The sequence below is a fragment of the Nicotiana sylvestris genome, chromosome 8 (genome assembly GCF_000393655.2).
Source record: "Nicotiana sylvestris chromosome 8, ASM39365v2, whole genome shotgun sequence".
Taxonomy (NCBI): domain Eukaryota; kingdom Viridiplantae; phylum Streptophyta; class Magnoliopsida; order Solanales; family Solanaceae; genus Nicotiana; species Nicotiana sylvestris.
In genome coordinates this window covers 49,477,826-49,495,710 of record NC_091064.1, presented here as the reverse complement: position 1 = coordinate 49,495,710, position 17,885 = coordinate 49,477,826, and the positions used below count along the sequence as shown (strand labels likewise).

General features: G+C 38.9%; 2 long non-coding RNA genes across 2 annotated transcripts; both read left to right on the top strand.

Annotated features, from left to right (window-relative positions):
• Positions 1–1,513: 1,513 nt before the first annotated feature.
• On the top strand, positions 1,514–5,340 carry LOC138876505 (uncharacterized). Its single transcript, XR_011401813.1, has 2 exons — positions 1,514–2,211; positions 5,087–5,340. It is a non-coding gene; the product is annotated as an uncharacterized lncRNA (long non-coding RNA).
• Positions 5,341–13,956: 8,616 nt separating this feature from the next.
• LOC104229405 (uncharacterized) lies at positions 13,957–17,031 on the top strand. The gene is made up of 2 exons (XR_711617.2): positions 13,957–14,637; positions 16,483–17,031. It is a non-coding gene; the product is annotated as an uncharacterized lncRNA (long non-coding RNA).
• The last annotated feature ends 854 nt before the right edge of the window (positions 17,032–17,885 follow it).

Genomic DNA, 17,885 nt, shown 5'->3' with positions numbered 1-17,885 from the left:
TCCCCGAAGCTGAACAAGAGGAACCCTTAGATCATGACCGATTTTTATCTGCTGAATATGAACGAAAATATGACGAACTCTTGTCAAAAACCATTATCAAGGAAAGAGGCATAAACATGGAAAAGCTTGAAGCTAAAATGCCGGATTTCTACACAAGATTGGTAGAAAGTAGGTGGATTTGTTTGCCGCTCAACCAAATGATGCCAACTACACAATAATGTTGGAATTTTATGCAAACTCCTTGGGGACCGACTTCCAAGGAACCTTAGTTACTACTGTGCGGGGTGTGCAAGTCAATTTTATCCCTGAGATAATCAACGAAATTTATGGTCTTCCCAATACCGATAATGAGGTTTACAGAGACAGAGCAAAAGCATGAGGAAACCAATTGTTGGTGGACAAATTGGATGATGGGGTGACCCCGAAGTGGTTGACAGTGCACAAGGGAGTTAATTCTTATGACTTCATTGCTGAGGCAAATACGTGGCTATTTATTATTTGTGCAAGAGTCTTGCCTTCTACAAATGACATTTATGTGACACCAGAGAGGGCACTGATAATTGCTGCTATCATGGATGGACTACCCGTGAACGAGGGGGAGCACATTGTTAGAGAAATCGAGGAAGCCACCCATAGGAGGTCCAAGAGTCTATTCTTCCCATCATTGATCACTCGACTATGCTATGATTTTAGGGTGTTAAAACGCCCAAATGATGATAAGAAAGGTCCAGGAAAGCCGATGATCCACCCATTGATGCAAAGGGGACCCACTAACAAGCAAAAAAGAGAAGGATTGATGTTGCATCCTCTTTATTTGGGCAGTTCTCTAAGGCCACCACTGATCCCGCCGGATGCTTTGCACCTGCACCAGGGTCATTTGACCTCATAGGACCACTCCAATCCGGCCCTCACATTATGCGTCACCTATCCAATCAGATACATAAAGTAGATGCACACATTAGGCAGCTTATAGCTGGCCTCTGTAGACATGTGATTTTTGACCCTCCCCAAAATTTTTTATATTTTAGCACGTAAATATTTAATTTAGGCCTAATATAGCTATTTCAACTTATTTTGACTCTTTTACTTTATTTTATTACAAGAAAAATGAAAATTACAAAAAACAATATTTTAGTTTATGTATTTTTCATAAATTTTAAAAAATATATAAAAATAGTACCTTATTTTTATCTTTATATAATTTTAAAAACACAAAATAGTTTCATGTTTAATTTAATTAATTAGGATTAGCTTTGGCATTGTGTAGTATTTCTATCTTATTTTAAAAAGGAATCGATTAAGGTGTTAGACCATAATTTTAAGAGTTTTAGAGCTCAATTCTTGGCCCAATACCCAATACCCATTATGCCAACCCTAGGAATCCTTCTAGACTCTTCTTTGGAAAAAAAGACCCTAAGAACTTAACACAAAAAGACCTAGGGACTAATTGGCAAATACACAAAAAATACACCTAAAACCTAGACCTATATTATGACTAACGCCTACAATGAGAGGGGGATCACAAAATAACGCCAGGGATATACACTGAAGGAGCTATCAGCGTTTTGTTTAGGAAATGGAACAGACCCATCAGCTTCTTCTTGAACAGAAATGAGGAGTTAACCTAGAGCTGGCCACAATTTGAGCAAAATCAAAAACAAATCGTACCCCCGGACTCTGTCTTCTCCCAAACGAACCCCCCACCCCCGTTAGTCATCTTCTCCATTCCAAAACCAACAAAATTTCACTCTATCCCCTCCATGACTTGAACTTCGGCCAGCAACCACACTCACAACCTACAGCCGCAACCAAACGGAGCTCCACTGGTTGGAGAAATCAATACTTATCGTTGGAGTTTGGCTGGAAGGTTCAGATCGGACAGTGAAGCTTGAACGCCGATCTGTTTGGTTTCGAGCTTCGGCGACGGCTACTGTTCTTATTTCTCTCTCCTTTATCCGTTTTCTTTATTACTGCTGCGACGAGGATAACGGATCTGACCAAATATACATATTTTCCGTCAGCTCATTTCCAGTACCCGTGAGGTCTATGTTCAGTCGCGAAGTCGCCAATTTCAATTCCGTCCGAGGTTCGTGGTTTCGATTTGGCTTGCTGTTTCTGCTCGATAATACTGCTGTTTTCAGTCGGAGTTTGGACCAAAACATTGTATCTGCTGATTCTTCTATTGTTATTAAAAGAACTTCGAATAAACAGGTACATCTTTTCTCCATTCCTCTGTTATTATAGATGTTACTTTCATATTGTTGTGATTGAAATATGGTGATGCCCTATTCTCTTAGTTACTGTGATTGTAGTCTCAATTTGTGCTTAAGGACAATGTATGATATTCTGTTTCGTTGTTAGAAATTTGGTTTGGTGGATTGATATGTTTGAACATGAGCGATTGGAAATTAAAGTGTTTAGGTTGTAACTCCATTTATGGGTGATCGACTTAGCTTCGGTGTATTGATGCTTTGATTTATCTGCCTTGGCTAGTTTCTATTCGATGCTTGCGCCAATTCGTATCCCTGCCTCATGTTAAAATGCAGTTTTAAGTTCCATATTCTCGAAACTGTGCATCTGTTGCATTTGTGAGCAGTTGCTTGGCATCCCATGCACCGAAGTGATATTCTTATGGTCAAGATTGATTAAACATGTGCTCCTTCTCGTTAAAATTTTCAGAAGATTGGTGAAATGATCATGAAGGGTCATTTGAGATGTATGAATTAGTTGCTTGTTTTGTTTTCTTTGAAGTGAACTATTGATTAAAATTTGTTGAAAGCAGTTGGTTATGTTAAAAATTCTAATTTGAGGGGATCAATACCTTTGAAGGTCTATTTGGTTTGTTCATTTGGTTGGCATTTGGGTTGGTAATTGGATTAATCTCAACAGAGATAGTATTTGAGCTAAATCCTACACCAGAAACTTTTGCCAGTCAATTCTTCTCGTCTAATTAGTTTAATGCTTTCATGTTAATGTGCAGTGTTGTATATTTTTCTCAAAATGTAGTCAAAAGGAATCAGTTTGGGTTTGGAATTCGATTTCTTAACTGATAGTCCGAGTCGGGGTGTATTCATATTGGTTTAACATTTTTAATATCCATATGCTGGTTTTATTTATTCATTTAGTCAGTGATCTTATGGTGCTAAGGTTTGGAAGTAGCTTTTTGTCAAGTTTAGGAAGTAGCTGATTACTTAATCTTGATCATATTCTTGGAACTCTTGAAGAAGGTAATGATACCTTTTGAGAAACGTCATGAGAATATAAAGTATATGTGTTCAGATGTGATCCTTGCTTTAGTGGGAAAAGAAGAACGTTTTAGTCTTAGAGCTGGAAAACAAGCCTCTATTACGTTATTACTGTTTGAGATCTTAAAAAATGCAGACATAAAAGTTATGAATATTCTTAGTTTGCTTCAATTGAGTAAAACCCTTTTAGAATAATTCGAGGCGTGCCATGTCAAACAAAATCTCAAAATTCATGGACCTCGCTTAACTAATATTTTAATCCTAGAAATCGAGGCGTGCCATTTAGTTGATTTTCCATGGCCCTCACAAATTTGAAAGTGCGTAGTTGCTTTAGGCGCGCTATTTTAAAAATTACTTTCATAAACTCGGGTGTGCATTTCATGTGACCCAAATCCGAATCTCAACAACGTTAAATAAAATGTGTCGTGGATCGCGGGTGCATTTATGTGGCGTGGTCCAAAGACGTGTTTTAGATGACGTTGAAATCTTCCTAAAAAATAATTAAATAAAAGCGATTATAAAGCTAAAATCGCACCATAGACTAAAACATGTATTAAAATCAGATAATAGTCCAAAAATGATAGTTGAGCGACCGTGCTAGAACCACGGAATCCGGGAATGCCTAACACCTTCTCCCGGGTTAACAGAATTCCTTACCCGGATTTCTGTGTTCGTGGACTGAATAACAGAGACAATCTTTCCTCGATTCGAGATTTAAAACCGGTGACTTGGGACACCATAAATCATCCCAAGTGGCGACTCTGAATTTGTAATGAAATAATCCCGTTTCGATTGTCACTTTAAGTTGGAAAAAACTCCCTTATATACTCCCTTCCGGGGTGTAGGTAAAAAAGGAGGTGTGACAGCTCTGGTGACTCTGCTGGGGATCGAACCCAGAATCTTTGGTTCAGGGTTCAAGAATTCGAGCTTAGATGAATTGTTATATTTGGTTTTATTTGTTATCTGATTTTATTACATGTTTGGGCCAAATGTGCTAAATGTTGCTTTTACCGCTTTGATATTATCTGAATTGTATATAAGCTGTTACGAAACCCTTCTCTTCTCATCTTCGGGGATGTGCACGCTGGCCGTGACCCCCTATTCTGTTAGTGTCATACCTTGAAATAAGAAAAAAGGCTCAGACAAGTTACTAAGCCGGATGGCCTTTTGGTTCCCGGTACGTAGCCCCTCCTCGGCTCGAGTTGTCCGCTCGGGTACACAAGTCTAGAACAAATACCCAGGTTTTGAACCTAGAATAACTCAGCCTCATGCCGGAACCCTAGTAGGAACATTTGTTTGCATCATGTGCATTTAACTTTGGAGACTCAACACAGTGGTTGGGTCTGTCTAGGATAAGTGTACCCGAAATGAAAAGACCATCCTGATGCATCCTACTTGCTACTTGTGCATTCATTTGTTTCGGATTTGCATGTTGATCGACTTATAGGGGAAAGTTGAGAGAATGAAAGTCAATGTGAGGGCTGAGAGAAATAATTGCCTGTTTTTTGGAAAAATCGATGTCCCAAAATATATTGAAACTCTGCCGGAATTTTGAAAAACAAAAGAGAGAAAATTTTGAAAAAAAGAAGAAAAATAGTTGTTTTTTGTTTTGTCAAAATTGCCCGAACTACGCGAGTTTGATTCTCATCGGATGTGGGATACGTAGGCAACCCACATAGGGTCCGGTCTTCCTAGTAAGTCTTAGGTTCTTGGCTTCGCGGGGTCTTAGCCAAATCTTGCATTTTATCCACTTTTAGCCGCATAGGTTAATTTTGCAGAAATAGCTTCGATCATGTCTGTCTAGTAAGGAATATTATTGTCTCACATAGTGTTGGTTTCAGTTTTGTCATACAGGTGTGGATCTACTTACCGGAGTTTGGGCATGACAGACGCCTTAGGACCATCCGGTCAGGAGTTTGCTTAAGGAGATTTTTTTTAGTTATTATGTTTTGAGTCTATTATTTTTTTATGTCGTCTTTACCTTCTAGTTTTGTACAGTAATGTTGGGTCTTTTGTTTTTGTATTTCCTATTTTGTATTGAAAAAAGATATGTTATAAATCAAAAATAAAAAAAAAAGGATATTTTGCGTTTTTATATTTCCATTAGAATTTTCTTTAGGAATACTACTCCTAGAAATTAAAAAAAAATCGTTTGATGTGGTTCTTCCTTTAGGCAATTAATATCTAGAACTTAAAATAAAAATTTGTTTTTATATTTCCTTTAGTATATTGGGACTAAAAAAACGAGAATTTTTGTTTTTAGTACCTCTTTAAAGGTTTTCTCTAAGATATTAATTCCAAAAACTCAAAAAAAAAAAAATCTTTTGAGGTTATAGATTTTTTTTTACTAGATTTAGGACATTGCAAATAGAAGAAATAAGATACCTTATCTTCTGTTTATTTTTAAAATTTCTCCTTTAGGTAATTAAAAATTGAAATCAAAAAACTTTTTTATCTTTTTCATTTCTCGTTACGAAGTTTTTCTTCAGGAATATCAAATGAAAATTCAAAAAAAAAAAGTCAAGAAATATCTTTCTCTCTTCTAGGATTTTTCCTTAATAGAGTATTTATTTCCAAAAAGAAAAGAAAAAGAAAAAAAATCCGTTAAGCTTGAGTTTAGAATAGGTTATAGAACATTAAGTTTAGAAAATTCGAAAAAAGGGTTTTGCTTCTTTTATTTTCTCTTTTCTCATCAGAATAGTCTTTAAGGTAATAAAAAAAGAACGTTAGTTCATTTAGTCTATTTCCGATCTTCCAGAACTACGCAAAGATCTGATTCATGCGGCGTCATGATACATAGGCAACCTACATAGGGTTCGATCGAATTTTTTTATTTTTATGAAAAAACAAAAGGAAAAAAAAGAAAAAAAGAAAAGAAAAGAAAATGGGGGGGGGGGGGGTGAAATGATGGGATGTGAGAAATGAGAAGAAAAAAGAGAGTGATAATTAGCGAAAAAAAGAGGAAGGAAAATTAGCAAGCAAGTGGTAGAAAAGCAAAGAAAAGAGAGGATTGAGATGAACAAATTGGGATGATGCCAACTGACCTTTGTACCCCCGAAGTCATTTTAGAACCGATAACTGTGGCTGGGTGCATTACACATAAAGTGAGATTATCTTATGTTAAATGCCCTAAACGCTAACGTGATGACTTCATTTTGTTCCTTTTGTTATCTTTATTGTAGCAGAAAGGTGGTTGGTTTGTGGTTCTTAAAGTGGTAACTCTTCTCTACAACATAAAGTTGAAAGGCAGTGACAGATGACAACAGAACTGAGTTGGTTGATACGAGTGTCCAAAAGCAATTAGTTGAACAGGACAATGGGTTGGTTGAAGAGGTGAGGATGTTAAGACAACACATGACGGATATGTATCGGGCTTGGATGACTGGGAAGGCACCACCCCCGCCACCACCTGGTTGCTTAGATGCTACCCTTACCCAAACTCCGGTCATAGTGCCGGATGATTCCCCGTACTTTCCAGATCCACCCGTTTATCACAGCTTTCCCAACCACCCTAGTAGCTCCATTACTCATCCTCCAATTACCTCTCCCCAAAATTGTCCTCCTGTCATATTCGTTATTCCCAACAATGAATACCCACTCAAAGCTCATGATGCCCAATATTACCCCTCAAAGGTTGCCCACAAGGTTCCTGACTCATACAAGAAGAGCCATCGGGATGAGCTTCATGCTGAAAATGGAAAGGTTACAGGAAAAGAAGGGCGAGATGAGATATCCGGGAAGTTGAAAAGCATAGAACGGTCTTTAAAGAACATGCAAGGGACGGGAGACCAGGTTAGCATATCTTACAAAGAGTTGTGTATGTTCCCTGACATTCGCCTGCCCGCGGGGTTTAAAGTGCCAAAGTTTAACTTGTATGATGGGGGTGGAGATCCAGTAGCTCATCTGAGGGGTTATTGCAGTGAAATGAGAGGTGTTGGCGAGAAAGATGATTTGTTGATGGCGTATTTCAGTGAGAGCTTGACTGGGGCAGCTTTGGAATGGCATAATCGTCAAGATGTCGGTAAGTGGCATACATTGGGCGACATGGCTCATGATTTTGTGCGACACTTTCAGTACAACATAGACATTGTCCCAGACCGCTCATCCCTATCTCAGATGGAAAAGAAATCCAAGGAAAGTTTTAGGGATTTTTGGCTCAGATGGAATGAACAAGTTGCTCGGGATAGTCCTCCCATTGATAGAAAAGATGTTGCTGAGCCCTGCCGACGACAGGGTCCAGTGGTCGTTCTTGCTAAACGCTTTCAGCCTCAATGTCGACCCCGTGGATATCCTTGTAATCCTCTCCACTGCTACTTCTCTCCACATAACCCCTAAAATCGTACATCACTTTCCCGATACCCCATCCACAATGCACCACCATATGCTCCACGTCCAAGAGGCCCGCGATGGCCCACACCACTTCCACAAATGTCTTACCCGCCTCCTCAGGCATATCAACCACCTGCCCGCAAAAGGTTTCAACCGAGGCCAGAGTATAAAGTGAAAAGACTACTGAAAAAGGAAAAGGCTTTCACCCCTATTGGAGAATCGTATGCCAGTTTGTTCCAGAGGCCGAGGCAATTGGACATGTTGAAGCCAATTCAGATAAAAATGTCAAACCCGCTTCCAAAGAAGTTTGATTTTTCTCAAAGGTGCACATATTTCTCAGATGCCCCGGAGCATGACATAGAAAAGTGTTGGCATCTGAAAGGAGCAGTCTAGAAGCTTATTGATGTAGGTGGCATTACCGCGCAAAATCCAAATGCATCAGATACTAGCCAAAGTCCATTGCTTGAGACACATATGGAGGACATGATTTGTGTGGAAAAGGAATATGAGAACTATTCTGAGATCCTCGGAGGGCCAGTTGCCGCAAAGCTTTCAGCGCTATCACTCTTGGTTCCGAAAGTTGATCATAAGAATGAGCCAGCCAAAGGGACCCAAAAGCAATTTGCTAAGAACAATGAGATGAAGACTTGTGAAGGTTCTAGCAATGTTGATGTTGAACTCAGTGGCTAAGATGCAGAGCTTGGTAATTGGAAAGACGTTCCTCTCTTGGCTAGCTGGGGAGGAGTCTTGGCGGTTTATTTTGTTGTCATTTCTGTTGTCCGGGTTATTTTCAGGGTTGTAATTCGGATATTGTCTTGTGACTCAAACCCTTCTATCCTTTTATTTTGCCTAGTTTGTTTAGTCGTAGTAGCTCGTTTAGTGTTGTTTAGGTTTGTTTCAGGTTTGTAACCCCAGTTTAGTTTACTTGTTTTGTTATTCAAGCCCTTTCACCATCTGTCTAATGCAATTTTCTATTTTCGGTCATTTTGTTTAGTTCTCTTTTCTTTTTATAGTTCTTTTCCTGTTGACTCTAGTGACATGACATGCACGCGTAACTCCCAGCCTGGTCTTGAAAAGTCAATTTAGTCATGAAGCAATGAAACAATTTTGAAGAAGATAGGGACATTTGAGGGAAATAAGTAAAGACATTTTGAGATTACTTCAAGCCCGAATTGGGGAAACTGGGCCAGATAGAACGTAAAGAAACCTTATTGAAATTCTTCATGCCGCATCGAATTGAAGCTAAAGGCAAGTTTTCCCCAAATTAGCAGGGGTCGTTCGTGGTAACGAGAGTGTTGTCTAATGTTGCTTTGTATTTAACAAATGTAGAAGGCAAATGTGTGGATATGGCTATCAACTCTGATGCAGTCAAAAGATATTATATATGATTCATTTGGTTAAATTGTGTTTGTTTGTACTTGGCATGTTTTAAAGATTGGAATGACAAAGACATTTTGTTCTGCTATCTAAACACTTTATCCTTCGTTACCCCTTTGAGCCTTATTTATTTCCTTTCGTACCCCTCTTTTGGAATCAGCAACAAAGATCAGAAATGCAAGCGCAAAAGATAAGTAAAGGAAGAGAGAAAAGGAAAAAAGAGAATGAAAAAAAAGAAAAAAAAAGAAGGAAAAAAAAAAGAAAAAAATCAACAAAACAACAAAAAAGAGAAAAAATAAGAAGAAAAGAAGTGAAAAAAAAGAAAGAGAAAAGAGAAAATCACCACAACAAAGCAATTTCTATGTCATGAACTACGTTCGACCTGATTCCTTTTAAGGATACGTAGGCAGCCTCACGGTTCGGTCCCATCAAATAAAAATTCAAAAGTCCCCAAGCAAAGAAACTGGGGAAGAAGTTGTGGTTAGAGATCTGATTCCAAAAGTTGTAATTTTGAGCCCTTCTAAGCTATTTTTGAGCCTTTATCCTTTCTTTCTAACCCATCCAAAAACCCGCATTACGGTCTAAAGAAAGACCTTCCGATCAATCTTTGAGTAGTGCCAGGTCAAGCGAGTTAGAGGTATGATTCACATCAGGGGAAACACTCTGTTCTGCACAAAGAAAACAAAAATGAGAGAGCCTTATCGGTGAAAACCTTCACAGGCACCATAAGGCGATGGTGAGTTGAGAAAAAGAACAAAATGAGAGAGGCTTGATGGTGAAAATCCTTCAGGCACCACAAGTCGAATAAGGATCGTGAATCAGATTGGATAATCGGAGCATTGAAGCCCAGTTTCACGCTTCAGAGGTACAACAAGAGTTGAACATCAGACTTGTTTGACAGATTAGGCCACTTAATCAACATGTGCATGTCATGGTCATTAGAGTTGGTATCCATATCTGATAGGTTTCTACTTTGTAGTTTTCTTGTTAGGAATCATCTCTTTCCATTGTCCTTTACTTTGTTCCTTTTGTCTTGTTTACTTCCTCTTCCTGAGTCTGTTTGGTCAGAACAAGTGAGAAATGACATCAAAATTTGCCACCAGCTTTCCAATTGCACAAAACGGGATCTGGCTAGCACATCAAAGTGTCATAAGTTAGGAAACAACAACAAGCGCATCGAGTTGGTAACAGTCGACATGCTTTAGGATCCATGTGAAATACAAAGGTTTGGTATATACCAATTCATGAACAATGCAACAGATGGGGGGTGTTAGGTGAACGGATCAAAGGTATTTTTTGTGATGAGATTGACAAAGGAAGTGGTTAACCAGGGACAAGCAAGGTCTTCAAAGCAGAAATCAAAGTTATCATGGCAAGTGAAAGAGCAATAGACCTCAAGGCCAAGGCTGTTGGTTTAAGTCAAGAAAGAACAATATATGCACTGAGTGGGTGGCAATTGACGTGCTTTGGGATTCATGTGAAACACAAAGGTTGGGTAAATATCAGTTCATGAGCAATGCAACAGGTAGATGGTATTGGGTCTGAACAGAGAAGAGGTATTTTCTGTGATAAGGGTGACAGAGAAAGTGGTTAGTCAATAAACAAGCAAGGTCTCCGAGTGGAAATCAAAGCTATCATGGGAAGTAAAGGAGCAATCGCCCTCAAAGTCAAGGCCACAAACCAACCACCAAATTTTTAAACTGACAAGATTTTTCTTTGATTTGAAACAGGGGCAGAAAAATTCGATCGTTTCGGAGGAACCCCCCGTAAGGAAAGGCAAGCACCAGACAGGTTTGACCATAAATTCTTAGGACTCTCCTGGAAAATGGGACCTAGTTTAAAATTCAAAACAATCTTAAGTAACAAGATCTAGTGTAAGTGTACCCCAAAGGGATATAAATTGGTTTCAAAGTTTGCATGTTTAAGATAGGATTCAATTAGGAGTTTTCAGGACCCTCATGAATAATGGGACATAACTTTAAGATTTCTATTAGATAACAAGATTTAGCGTAAGTTCTGCTGTAGGGTAGTATAATTCAGCCGTAAAAATTGTCACTCTTAGGATAATACTTGATTTTTGACTTTCAGGACCCTCCTGGATAATAGGATGTAGTTTTAAGACCTTCTTAGTTAACCAGATTTAGCGGAAGTCATACCTTTAGAAACATAATTCAGCTTTTAAGAAAACTGTCATTTAACTAGGAGTTGTCAGGACCCTCATGGATAATGGGATCTAGCTTTCAAATTCTTAAAAATATTCGATAAACACTCACATATGTGCCCAACTACCAAACTGGGGAAGAAAATTTTCTTTGTTTTGTCTATTTTGTTGAAATCAGGCACCCACCTGGAGAGCACGGGAATACAGCTAAAGTTCAGCAATCAGGCGCCCACCTGGAGAGCACGGGAATACAGTTAAAGTCTTGGCAATCAGGCGCCCACCTGGAGAGCACGGGAATACAGCTCAAGTTTAGCAATCAGGTGCCTACCTGGAGAGCACAAGAATACAGTTCAAGTTTGGTAATCAGGCGCCCACCTGGAGAGCACGGGAATACAATTCAAGTTTTGGCAATCAGGCACCCACCTGAAGAGCACAGGAAGACAGTTAAAGTTTTGGCAATCAAGTGCCCACCCCGAGAGCACGAGAATACAATTCAAGTTTGGTAATCAGGAGCCCACCTGGAGAGCACGGGAATACAGTTCAAGTTCAGCAATCAGGCACTCACTTGGAGAGCACAGGAATATAGTTCATGTTTTGGCAATCAGGCACCCACCTGGAGAGCACGTGAATACAGTTAAAGTTTTGGCAATCAGGCGCCCACCTGGAGAGCACGAGAATACAGTTAAAGTTTTGGCAATCAGGCGCCCACCTGGAGAGCATGTGAATACAGTTAAAGTTTTGGCAATCAGGCGCCCACCTGGAGAGCACAAGAATACAGTTCAAGTTCAGCAATCAGGCGCCCACCTGGAGAGCACAGGAATACAGCTAAATTTTTGGAAATCAGGCGCCCACCTGGAGAGCACACGGATATAGTTCAAGTTTGGTAATCAGACACCCACCTGGAGAGCACGGGAATACAGTTCAAGTTCAGCAATCAGGCGCCCACCTGGAGAGCTCGGGAATATAGTTCAAGTTTTGGCAATCAGGCGCCCACCTAGAGAGCACAGGAATACAATTAAAGTTTTGGCAATCAGGCGCCCACCTGGAGAGCACGAGAATACAGTTAAAGTTTTGGCAATCAGGCGCCCACCTGGAGAGCACGGGAATACAGTTCGAGTTCAGCAATCAGGCGCCCACCTAGAGAGCACGGGAATACAGTTAAAGTTTTGGCAATCAGGCGCTCACCTGGAGAGCACAGAAATATAGTTCAAGTTCAGCAATCAGGCGCCCACTTGGAAAGCAAGGGAATACAGCTAAGGTTTTGGTAATCAGGCGCCCACCTGGAAAGCAAGGGAACACAGTTAAGTTTTGGCAATTAGACGCCCACCTGGAAAACACGTGAATACAATTCAAGTTCATCAATCAGGAGCCTACCTGGAGAACACGGGAATACAATTCAAGTTTTGGCAATCAGGCACCCACTTGGAGAGCACGGGAATACAGTTCAAGTTCAGCAATCAGGCACCCACCTGAAGAGCATGGGAATACAGTTCAAGTTCAACAATCAAGCGCCCACCTGGAGAGCAAGGGAATACAGTTGAAGTTTTTGCAATCATGAACCCACCTGGAGAGTAAGGGAATATGGTTCAAGTTCAGCCGTCAGGCGTCCACCTAGAGAATAAAGGAAAGCATCTCAGATTACAATTCAAGTTAGCAACAAAAGAAGCTCGTGGCAAGAATGCGAGTCAACAGTCCGAGGTGATCAACAGAAGTTAGTCACAATAAGGAAAAAAGAAAGAATGGCAAGAAGTTAATCCAAATGCAGAAGTTGATGAAAGATGTGGGCTGCTCAAGACATGGCTGATGTCACAAGCACTGCATGCCCGGTTTTGATCCAAAAGGCTGAAGAAGAACGAGCTAGCACCTGCAACTAGCAAGCGTTAAGGTTCAAATCCAAAGTCTGCATGAAGAACCATTCAAGACTCAAGATCAAGCTTCAGAAGACTTATAGATAGGAATCTTGTAACTCATAGTTGATAGGCTTAACTAGTCTTTTTCATGTTTTGATTTTTGATGTAACATCAGGACCGCGGACCGGAACCTCGGCGGAACGGCACCTCGACCGACTCTCCACCTCGGTATACTCCATCGCCTCACTCACCTCTAAACTACACGTGACTTGATTCCTTTATAGCCAAGGATATGTAAGCAGCTCAGATACCAGGGCTCGATCACATTCCCCTTTTCTCTTAGTTTTGGACTCTTTAAATAAGGGTCAAGTCAAAAAACCTGTCTAGTCATTCTTTGTCTGAAAACTCTTCGCGTTTCCAGTCAAAGAGGGGCAGCTGTAAACATGTGATTTTTGACCCTCCCCAAGATTTTTTATATTTTAGCACGTAAATATTTAATTTAGGCCTAATATAGCTATTTCAACTCATTTTGACTCTTTTACTTTTTTTTTATTACAAGAAAATTAAAAATTAAAATATATATATATATTTTAGTTTATGTATTTTTCATAAATTTTAAAAAATATACAAAAATAATATCTTATTTTTATCTTTATATAATTTCCAAAACACAAAAATAGTTTCATGTTTAGTTTAATTAATTAGGATTAGCTTTGACATTGTGTAGTATTTCTATCTTATTTTAAAAAGAGTCAATTAAGGTGTTAGACCACAATTTTAAGAGTTTTAGAGCCCAATTCTTAGCCCAATACCCAATACCCATTAAGCCAACCCTAGGGACCTTTCTAGACTCTTTTTTGAAACAAAACATAAATAAAAAGACCCTAAGGACTTAACACAAAAAGACCTAGGGACTAATTGACAAATACACAAAAAAATACACCTAAAACCTAGACCTATATTAGAGACTAACGCCTACAATGAGAGGGGGATCACAAAATAACGCCTGGGATATACACTGAAGGAGCTATCAGCGTTTTGTTTAGGAAATGGAACAGACCCATCAGCTTTTCTTAAACAGAAATGAGGAGTTAACCTAGAGCTGGCCGCAATTTGAGCAAAATAAAAAACAAATCGTACCCCCGACTCCGTCTTCTCCCAAATGACCCCCCGTTAGTCATCTTCTCCATTCCAAAACCAACGAAATTTCACTCTATCCCCTCCCTGACTTGAACTCCGGCCAGCAACCACACTCACAACCTACAGCCGCAACCAAACGGAGCTCCACTGGTTGGAGAAATCGATACTTATCGTTGGAGTTTGGCTGGAAGGTTCAGATTGGACAGTGAAGCTTGAATGCCGATCTGTTTGGTTTCGAGCTCCGGCGATGACTATTGTTCTTCTTTCTCCCTCGTTTATCCATTTTCTCTATTACTGCTGCGACGAGGATAACGGATCTGACCAAATATACATGTTTTCCATCAGCTCATTTCCAGTACATGTGAGGTCTATGTTCAGTCGCGAAGTCACCGATTTCAGTTCCGTCCGAGGTTCGTGGTTTCGATTTGGCTTGCTGTTTCTGCTCGATAACATTGCTCTTTTCAGTTGGAGTTTGGACCAAAACATTGTATCTGCTGATTTTTCTATTGTTATTAAAAGAACTTCGAATAAACAGGTTCATCTTTTCTCCATTCCTCTGTTATTCTAGATGTTACTTTCATATTGTTGTGATTGAAATATGGTGATGCCCTATTCTCTTAGTTACTGTGATTGTAGTCTCAATTTGTGCTTAAGAACAATGTCTGATATTCTATTTCGTTGTTAGAAATTCGGTTTGGTGGATTGATATGTTTGAACATGAGCGATTGGAAATTAAAGTGTTTAGGTTGTAACTCCATTTATGGGTGATCGACTTAGCTTCGGTGTATTGATGCTTTGATTTATCTGCTTTGTCTAGTTTCTATTCGATGCTTGCGCCAATTCGTATCCCTGCCTCATGTTAAAATGCAGTTTTAAGTTCCATATTCTTGAAACTGTGCATCTGTTGCATTTGTGAGCAGTTGCTTGGCATCCCATGCACGGAAGTGATATTCTTGTGGTCAAGATTGATTAAACATGTGCTCCTTCTCGTTAAAATTTTCAGAAGATTGGTGAAATGATCATGAAGGGTCATTTGAGATGTATGAATTAGTTGCTTGTTTTGTTTTCGTTGAAGTGAACTATTGATTAAAATTTGTTGAAAGCAGTTGGTTATGTTAAAAATTCTGATTTGAGGGATCAATACCTTTGAAGGTCTATTTGGTTTGTTCATTTGGTTGGCATTTGGGTTGGTAATTAGATTAATCTCAACAGAGATAGTATATGAGCTAAATCCTAACACCAAAAACTTTTGCTACTTAATACTTCTCGTCTGATTAGTTTAATGCTTTCATGTTAATGTGCAGTGTTGTATATTTTTCTCAAAATTTGGAATTCGATTTCTTAAATGATAGTCCGAGTCGGGGTGTATTCATATTGGTTTAACATTTTTAATATCCATATGCTGGTTTTATTTATTTATTTAGTCAGTGATCTTATGGTGCTAAGGTTTGGAAGTAGCTTTTTGTCAAGTTTAGGAAGTAGCTGATTACTTAATCTTGATCATATGCTTGGAACTCTTGAAGAAGGTAATGATACCTTTTGAGAAACGTCATGAGAATATAAAGTATATGTGTTCAGATGTGATCCTTGCTTTAGTGGGAAAAGAAGAATGTTTTAGTCTTAGAGCTGGAAAACAAGCCTCTATTACGTTATTACTGTTTGAGATCTTAAAAATGCAGACATAAAAGTTATGAATATCCTTAGTTTGCTTCAATTGAGTAAAACCCTTTAGAATAATTCGAGGCGTGCCATGCCAAACAAAATCTCAAAATTCATGGACCTCGCTTAACTAATATTTTAATCCTAGAAATCGAGGCGTGCCATTTAGTTGATTTTCCATGACCCTCACAAATTTGAAAGTGCGTAGTTGCTTTAGGCGCGCTATTTTAAAAATTACTTTCATAAACTCGGGTGTGCATTTCATGTGATCCAAATCCGAATCTCAACAACGTTAAATAAAATGTGTCATGGATCGCGGGTGCATTTATGTGGCGTGGTCCAAAGACGTGTTTTAGATGACTTTGAAATCTTCCTAAAAAATAATTAAATAAAAGTGGTTATAAAACTAAAATCACACCATAGGCTAAAACATGTATTAAAATCAGATAATAGGCCAAAAATGATAGTTGAGCGATCGTGCTAGAACCACGGAATTCGGGAATGCCTAACACCTTCTCCCGGGTTAACAAAATTCCTTACCTGAATTTCTGTGTTCGCAAATTGAATAACAGAGTCAATCTTTCCTCGATTCAGGATTTAAAATTGGTGACTTGGGACACCATAAATCATCCCAAGTGGTGACTCTGAATTTGTTAATCCCGTTTCGATTGTCACTTTAAGTTGGAAAAAACTCCCTTATATACTCCCTTCCGGGGTGTAGGTAAAAAAGGAGGTGTGACAGCCTCCCTACTGGCCCATCTGGGGCTAGCACATCTACTGGTACTGCTACCCCACCATCCCTGGATGACATGGTCAAAGAGCAAAAATCAATAACGGGCAAGATGGAGGCCATGAACAACAGGTTGGAAAATATGAGCCACCGACAAGGGAAAATTGAGAAGCGGCAGAGAAAGTTCAGGGATCACGAAGAGAAAAAGAGCAAATTCCTAAACAAAATGATGGATATGCTGAGGTCGTTTTACAGTTCAAATGACTCTGATGATGATGATGATGAGGAGGAGCTCAAATTTCTTTCCACCTCCAGCTCCGACTGAGGCCGATTCAGGGAGCCCCTCTAACTATTATACTTTTTGTTTTGATATTGTGCAGTGAGGACACTGCAATTATTTTAGTCGGGGGTGACACACTTTATTTATATATTTATTCTTGACTTATGCCCTTGTCGGGATAATGAGTTTGTATGGATATTGTGTGCCCTTGTCGGGCTTGTGTTGTGATTAATATAGTGGTGGATTTGTCACTTTTGTTATTTTATTTTCGTTATTAGTTTTTAGTTATTTTTATTTTTATTCCTTTAGTAGTTTTTAGTTTATATTATTTTATCTCTCTAGTAGTAATATACTTTTCAATAGATCTCCTTTGGTTTTCTTTATGCTACGGTTCTTTCCCGAGGAATATTTTTGTATTGAACCGGGTGACTTTTCCCTATGATGGATGGCGTGACAACTTTCTTAAGGGATTTGTCTTGTTTAGTTTTTTTCTTTTTTTTAAGTAAGTATTTTTTTAGTTAGTTTAGCAGCTAGTAGTGAATAAATTAGTTATTGGATGTGATATTTTGTCCATACACCAACGTGTGGCTTGTTTGGTACCAACATGATTTTAACTTTGGTATATAAAGTTTGATCTTTAAAATGAAAAATGATTGAAGTGATTGTGATCTTTTGTCCATAAACCAACGTGTGGCTTATTCGGTACCAACCTGATTTAAACTTTGGCATATGAAGTTTTGATCTTTAAAATGAAAAATGATTGAAGTGATAATCCTTATTGTGACTTTTAGGTTCTATTTTTGGCTCTTTGATTCATTAAATAGTCTTTTAGGCTATATATAATTTTCTTTGGGTTCATTGGTTTTAATTGGATTCTGGATTTATGTCACTCGAGTTTGCATGTGCCATGTGTGGTGAGATTTGTTGTGAATTCTTTTGCATTATTTGTAGTCTAGAGCTTGCCTGGAATGCGCTTCAAGGCAAAATCCTAGACTAACTTGGTTTGAAAAATGATGTTAGGCCTTCGTTGGACCGTTATTGTGCCTTAAATTTCCTACCCTTGCATATTTTCCCTAGTCAACCCCTTTTGAGCCGTTAAACTTTTTCTTTAGCA